Source organism: Rhinoderma darwinii, chromosome 2 (genome assembly GCF_050947455.1).
Source record: "Rhinoderma darwinii isolate aRhiDar2 chromosome 2, aRhiDar2.hap1, whole genome shotgun sequence".
Classification (NCBI taxonomy): Eukaryota; Metazoa; Chordata; class Amphibia; order Anura; family Rhinodermatidae; genus Rhinoderma; species Rhinoderma darwinii.
In genome coordinates, this window is record NC_134688.1 from 78,490,757 (window position 1) to 78,499,055 (window position 8,299).

Genomic DNA, 8,299 nt, shown 5'->3' on the forward strand with positions numbered 1-8,299 from the left:
ACCACATAAGTGCCCTATCTTCTACATAATGTGATTGTCGCTGTTATGTAGATTACAGCAGTGTTTTTTTTTTATTTAGAAAAAAGATAATTTTTGATGGAGTTATGACCTATTTTAGCTTTATGCTAATGACTTTCTTCATGACCAACTGGGCATGTTTTACTTTTTATCCAAGTGTGCGTTGTGGAGAGAAGTGTATGACGCTGACCAATCAGCGTCATACACTTCTCTCCATTTATTTACACAGTACATAGTGATCTTACTAGATCACTTTGTGTAGCCACATACGTCACACATTAACGTTATGCAAGTGTCCTACGAGTTAATAGACATCGCTACCAGCTGGGACGTGATGTCTATTCAGAGTCCTGACATTTCGGTAACGTTTGTGTGTGACTTACTCACACAGCACATTGAGATCACGTTGTGCTATCATTTACAGCGTAATCTTGCGAGATTTCCCTTGCTGTCCTGTAAAGCACACACAAACGTTACCGAAGTGTTGGGATTGTGAATAGACATCGCGTCCTGGCTGGACGTGATGTCTATGAACTCTCAGGACACTTGAGTAACGTGTGTGTGTCTGCACATAGTGAACAACGCAGGATCACTATGTGCTGTGTAAATGAAAGGAAAGAAGTGTATGACGCTGATTGGTCGGCGTCATACACTTCTCTCCACAACGCCCACTTGGTCAAAAAGTAAAACACGCCCAGTTTGTAATTAAGAAACTCATTAGCATAAAGCTAAAATAGGTCGTAACTCCGTCAAAAACACTGCTGTAATCTACATTACAGCGCCGATCACATTATGTACAAGATAGGGCACTTATAATGTGGTGACAGCCTCTTTAAGCATATAAACCTACACACAGTTAATTATATTAAACGCACCTATTACTTTTAGACCTTAGATGTGTGCAGCCCATTCAGTTGGGCTGTGCACCGTAATAAGTGTCGAGAGCAGTACAGTGTGAGCATGCCTTGGCAAATCTGCCTTTTTGCCCCAACCCCCAAACGCAAAAGTTCAATGTCGTGATATTATATCATATAGAGCTGGTGCCAGAACCAACCTACGAACTTGAATATAGTACCAGTAAAATCAATTTGTCATCTAGGCCAAACACCGCTCCCATGTTTTTTTTTCTCAAGTTCATAAGGTTGTTTTAGACATGGTTTTCTTTTATGGTTCTGATAGTATCGTTGTGCTTCTGTACAGACTGACTAGCTCACTGCCTGTAGGAGGGGTGTGTACTGTCATTGTCCCCAATGGACTGGATGAGAAAAGGATGTTATCAGAAGTAGGATACTAGAATTTGGACTTCGATACCGATACTTCGTTTAGTATTGCGATTTCGATACTTTGCCAACAGTAATAAAAAAAAAGTTCTTCCGTTTTCTGATGTGAGGCGCGACGTGTGATGAATTTTGAATGCGCCTCACATTAATAGTAATTAACCCATCATGTTTCTCAGTCATAATGGGTTAATGTGTGAGGTACACGATTGTTAATTACTATTAATGTGAGGAACATGGAGGTTAAATTCATCGCGCCTCACATTAATAAGTGAAAGAAAGCAGTGTTTTTCATTTTTTTACAGCGTACACATCATAAATGATGCAAAAACATTGTCCGCGCCATTACTGAATGTGTATATTATGTATTGTGACTTATTTTAATGTTTACTGTAAAAATGGTGTATGTGTATTTTTTTTAAATTTAACAATACTTTGTTTTTACTTTATTTTTAAACTTTAATGTACTGACATATCAGATATGTGCCAGTACATTAGCCTGTGGATGGATAGCACACAGGCTGTTAGGACATACCATATTTCTTGTTGTTAGGGCATACTGAGGTAAGACAGCCCTGGGGTCCGTCAATAGATCCTGGGCTGTCTGCCCATATATGGTATGTCCCTCGATCGCGTCACAGGAATTCCCTGTGACGCGATGCAGGGGCATCCCCCCTTCTCAGTTTCTCCTGAATGCTGCAGTCAGCTTTGTTGGCAGCATTCAGGGGAATAGCGGCGGAGATGAGGTTTCTCTTCTCTCCGCCGTTATAGAGCGGGGCTGCGGCTGTGTAATACAGCCATTGCCCCGCTCCTGACAGGAAGTGCGCGCGCGCGGTCAGCATGAGGTGATGCGGCCGGCGCTGCACTAATGAGCGGCGGTTCAGGCACGGACAACAGAACATGGGGGTGTTTTGTAGTGCGCCCGCCATGTTCAGTCTTCAGTGCCGCAGATCATTAGTGCAGCACTGGTCTCATCACATCATGCTGACCCCGCGCGCATATGTCAGGACTGGGGCACTGGCTGTACAGCCGCAGCCTCGCTCTCATACAGTCATGTATTACTATACTGAGCTGTGCGGCTGCGCAGCGAAGTATCGAAATACAGGAAATAGCGGTATCGAACTGTTTGGGGATGCACAGTATCGAAGTTTCGATGACCCGTGCATCCCTAATTAGAAGAATAATAATCTTTATATAGCGCCAACATATTCAGCAGCACTTTACAATTGAGGGGGTACATTGTACAAACAATGACAGACATTACATATTGACAAAACTAATTTTACAATTGAAAGAAGAGTGAAGACCCTGCTCGCAAGAGCTTACAATCTATGAGGAAACCAGGGAGAAACAAAACTTAAAAGTGCTTGTTAAGTGCAATGGTCCAGCCATCTTTTATACACATGGGGTAACGCACATAAAGCTGCATGAGCTGGTCACCAGCCACTGTCTGTATGACAGACATGAAGTGCATTAGCGTGCAAGGAGTGTGGGGGATACTGCTGAATGAGAGGGTCAAGTTCTCATGTAAAAGGGGGCTAGGGAAAGTAGTCAGATTAGGGAATGTTATAGGCCTGTCTAAAAAGATGTATTTTCAGGGTGCGCATAAAACTGTGGATGTTGGGAAATTATCAGATTGTCTGGGGGTACTGCATTCCAGAGGACAGGTGCAGCACGAGAAAAATCTTGGAGACGGGAGGGGGAGGTTCAGATTATGGTGGATGTTAATCTAAGGTTGTTGGCAGAACGTAGAGCCCGAGTAGGGTGGTAGACAGATAAGGGAGGAGCTGTAAGGAGGTGCAGCACTGTGGAGAGCTTTGTGCGTGAGACTAATACGTTTGAATTTAATTCTGAAGGAGATGGGCAAACAGTGCAATGACTGGCATAGAGGATAGATGCGTTGGTGTAGCAGTTGGTCAAAGATGAGCTTGGCTGCTGAATTAAGGATAGATTGGAGACGGGAGAAGTTAGTGAATGGAAGACCGATTAGTAATGAGTTACAGTAGTCAAGACGAGAGTGAAATCGAGCGACAATGAGAGTTTTGGCCTTTTCCACAGTAAGAAAAGGGCGGATTCTGGATACATTGAGGTGAAAGTGACAGGAGCGTGTAAGTGATTAAATGTGGGGGGGTAAAGGAAAGATCGGAGTCAAAAACAACCCCAAGACAGCGGGCGTGCTGCTAAGGAGTTATGATAGTGCCAAACACAGAGATGGAGACATCCGGTTTAGGGAGGTTAGTAGATGGTGGGAACACAAGGAGCTCAGTTTCAGATAGAGAGAGGACATGATGTTAGAGACAGTGGACAGACAATCACTGGTGTTTTGTATTAGAGCGCGGGTGATGTCATGGGAAGAGGCATATAATTGGGTGTCATCAGCGTAGAGATGGTACTGGAAGCCAAATCTGCTGATGGTCTGTCCAATAGGGCTGTGTAGAGAGAAAACAGGAGCGGGCCTAGGACTGATCCCTGAGGAACCCCGATATCAAGGGGAAGAGGAGAAGTAGAAACCGCAAATGAAACACTGAACGAGCGGTCAGAAAGCTAGGAAGAAAACCAAGAGAGAACAGCGTCTTTAAGGCCAATAGAGTGGAGCATGTTAAGTAGGAGTTTGTGGTCTACAGTGTCAAAGGCTGCAGAGAGATCCAGAAGAATCAGGAGAGAGGATTTACTGTCAGATTTTAGCTGCCAAGAGATCATTTGAGAATTTAGTAAGGTCAGTTTCTGTGGAGTGCAGAAAGCAGATTGTAAGGGGTCTAGAATGGAGTTAGCAGAGAAATAGCGGATAAGGCGAGAGTAGACTAAGCGCTCCAGGAGTTAAGATGAAGGGGAGATTGGAGACCGGTCGGTAGTTGGCAGCGCTGGATGGGTCAAGAGTTGTTTTTTTCAGTAATGGGTTTATAATGGCATGTTTAAAAGAGGAGGGAAAGATACCAGAGGAAAGAGAGAGGTTAAATATTTTAGTCAGGTGACTAGTGACAGCTGGGGAGAGGGACTGGAGGAGGTGTGAGGAGATAGGATCACTAGGACAGGAAGTAGGACGAGAAGAAGAGAGGAGCCTCGAGACTTCTTCAGTTATTAGGTCAAATGCTGAAAGTGAAGAAGAGGTAGTGCGGGAGGGAAGGGGATCGATGTTACTAGGGGACTGGGAGATATCATGCCAGATGTTGTCAATTTTAACTTTAAAATAAGTGTCCAGGTCTTCAGCACTGAGATCTGTGATTGGCGTCTGCACTTTAGGACTAAGGAGGGAGTGAAAAAGTATCAAAGAAGCATTTTGGATTATTAGATAGTGTGGAGATGAGAGAAGTGAAATAGACTTGTTTGGCTTTGTGAAGGGCAGAGTTGTAAGTTCTCAACATAAATTTGTAATGGAGGAAGTCTGCATACATGTGCGATGTTCAGCACATTTCGAGCAACGCTAAAGAAAGCGGGATTGAGGTGTGTGCCAGGGTTGTGGATGTCTTTGCCAGGTGGTTCGGGGGGCCTGCTTCATTCAAAGCCTTTTTGAGTGTTATTGTAATGTTTGGCAGCCAGATTGGGACAGAAGTGGGAAGAGATGGGGGGACTGTAGACTGTCTATGAGTTGCTGAGTGTTAATGGCATGTAGATTTCTGTAAGTCTGTTGGGTAGGCATGTTCTTAGGTGACAGAGAATTTTTGATAGCAAAAGAGAGAAGGTCGTGATCAGAGAGCGATCTAGGAGAATTATTAAAGTCAGAAACTGAGCGAGATGGAAGACCACCAGGTCATGTGTAGGAGAGTTAGTAAGGTGTGACAGACCTAGGGAGGAGGAACAAGATGGAAACTGGGAGGCAGATGAGGAGATGTTAGTCACCCATGATGAGTTGGTGTTTCAGATGTTAGGAATTGCGGAAGCCAGGCAGCAAAATGATCCAGATATTGACATGGTGAGCCCAGGGGGCGATAGACAACTGACACATGTTATGGTGAATACTCAAATAATTTCTATGTCGTGGTAAATGTTTTTTTGCCAGATGCCTTTTTTATTAAATAGCATAGATGACTACGCTATTCAAGACCGTTAAAAAAAAATACACTGGTAATTTACATTTTGCTTCGGCGCATTGTACCTTCATAAATCTGCCAAAGTCGTTTGAGTCACAATAGGTCGCCTATTTTTTTTTTCCTCCATTTTCATAGTATGCAGTGCTTGAATGTGACAAAATCTTTCATCTCCCAATCAGGCCATTCGTATTAAATTAATAGTTACTTTACTTGTGATACATCGCATGTTTATCTGATTAAATGCCCTTCCAATCTCCTGTGTGTTGGATAAACTATACAGCGTGTGGTGGCCCGCATTGGTAAACAATCTACCTGCACCGTACCATTTTCATCAAATGCAACACAATATATCATAGTTGAGATACCAGGTGATAGAGCCCATTCCCTTACTAAGGGGGGTTGGACATACAAAAAGGATTATTGTTGAGACATGACGCATACTGGATACATGTTTCAGACCCAGGAACCTCAAGAATATGTGATTACCCATATTATTGGATAATCTATTTAGGCTAATTGCTACTAATATTCCTCCAGCACTTTCATTATTCTTTCTTCTTAATATTTTTATACAGAATTTGTTTATATACACATGGTTATGTGATTTAGGTTTTGTTCAGGTGAAAAAAGGCAGTGCACTTTGAGCATACTTTGGATAAATCAATAGTATAAGCAACTATAATAAACTTTGTGATATATCTTATTAGAGAAAAATGTGTCTTTCTCCACTTATCAGGCCCACCCCCCTCCTAACTGCTCACTCACCCTAAATGTACTGCTTTCCCCTTTTTGTCTTGGACAAGACGGACTCATCAGCTCACTGAGGGATCAGGTTACAGTTGCCCATAGAAGACTATGGAGAGAGGAGGAGCCGAGTGAGAGGCAGAGAGGCGCACACAGACACATGCTGCAGCCGCTCATAGTAAGGCTGAGTTCAAACAATGGCTGTCACATGGATGCATGTATTTCAGTTGGGCTGTTCAGACAGCCATTGTTTAAATGGACCGTGTGAAGGGTCTGTTAAAAAAAAAATAGAACATGTCCTATTTTCTTCCGTTTTCACGAATCCCTCTATAGACTCAAGTTTATGAGGGATCTGTGAAAACTGGACCCGCATGTGAAAAACTCAAGTTTGTCACATACGAGTTTGCACTCGTTCGTGTGAATCTGGCATTCGTGTTGTATCTCACCCCAGTGCTGAATTCACAGCTACACTACTCATTACTGCTGTATTATCTCCACCAATCTGCTGCAGCTTCTATATACTCTATATGGAGAAAAGTATTGGGGCACACCTCCTAAAGGGTAACTAAACTTTCAGAGAACTTCTGCCATGTCATAGTGACATGTCAGAAGTTTGGATCGGTGGAGTTCTGCAAACTGAGACCCCCCACCGATTGCTAGAACGAAGCAGAAGCACTTGGGTGAGCTTTTATCCGCTTGGTTTCAGATTGGCTTTTCTCGGAAAGCCGATGTAACGATGTACGGACCCTGTCTATGGGCCCGTACACCAACTGCTTGACTTTCCAAGAAAAGACTATCAGAAACTAAGCGGGTCAGCACTCACCTGAGCGCTTCTGTTCTAACGATCGATGTCAGAGGTTTTCTGAAAGTTTAGTTACCTTTTAATAATTGAATTCAGTCCTATTGCCATAGTTGTATAAAATGCAGTCTGCCTTTACAAACACATTTGTGGAAGAGTTTACTTAATTCGAGCGTGGTACTGGGCTAGGCTGCCGCCATTGCAACAAGACAGTATGTGGAATTTCTTTCCTTCTAGATCAGTGGTTCTTAACCTTATTGGAGGTACTGAACCCCACCAGTTTCATATGCGCATTCGCCGAATCCTTCTTAATTGGAAAAATAAAATATGATTTTTTCAAATTCAAAACATAGGTTTATATTTTACTGGTGCACAAAATGAACCGTGCATCAACATCACTGTGTTCAAAGACCAAAACCATCAAAACCTGATTTTCACACAAAAACATAATAATTAATATTTACTGCAAATCAGTGTGACTTCTGCTGCTGCCATTGAGACCAGTTCAGAAATGCGCGGCTTCACCTTGGCAAGTGCCACTCTCATGTCATTTTCGCAAAAACAAAGTCTGCTCCTTTTCTTAGTTTTTAAGTCCAGCATCCTCGAAAAGGATTGCTCGCAAAGATATGTTGTAACAAACGGTATGAAAATCTCCAGAGCTTTCTTAGCAATAACAGGGCACGTTACCATTTGTTGACAAAACGTTGGGAGCGTTGTTGTTCACCCATGCTGGATATGACTCTCTTGTAGGGAAGTATCCGTCGAGAGACTTTGCAAGCTCATCTAAGTGCGTGGCTATTGCTTGCTTCAGTTCCGCGGGTACAGAAATGTCTCCGATTCCAGATACATCTTCGATCTTACTTACACAGTCGTCCAGCAGGGGAATGTTTGCGAAGTTATCGTTCTCTGTTCATCGTTTCCATAACGGTAGTTTTTTTTTTTAAAAAAACCTTCAGGTTTACTTCCGCTTCGATGATGTTGACTACACCGCCCTGCATCTGTTGATTGAGATGATTGAGAGCTGCGAAGATATCAGCCATGTACGCTAAAATGAGAATGAACTCAGAATTTTTGAAGCAATCTGCATGACAATGTTGGTGCTCTTGCAAAAACAGGGCTAATTCCACACGCACGGCAAAAACACGATTCAGCACCTGTCCCTGGGATTACCACCGAACGTTAGACTGGTACAGAAGTACCTCGAATTCAGAGCCCATTTCTTTACACAGCTCACTGAAGATGCGGTGCCTCAGAGCACTATTTCGCACATAGCTCACGCATTCCACTACAATTTTTAATACTTCAGCCAGTTTGAGGCAAGGTTTTTGTTGTCAACGCATGCCTGTGCAGAATACAATGCGTAACAATGATGTGTGGTGCATCGGCTTTCACTAGCGCACCAAAACCAGACTTTCTTCCCAGCATGACTGGAG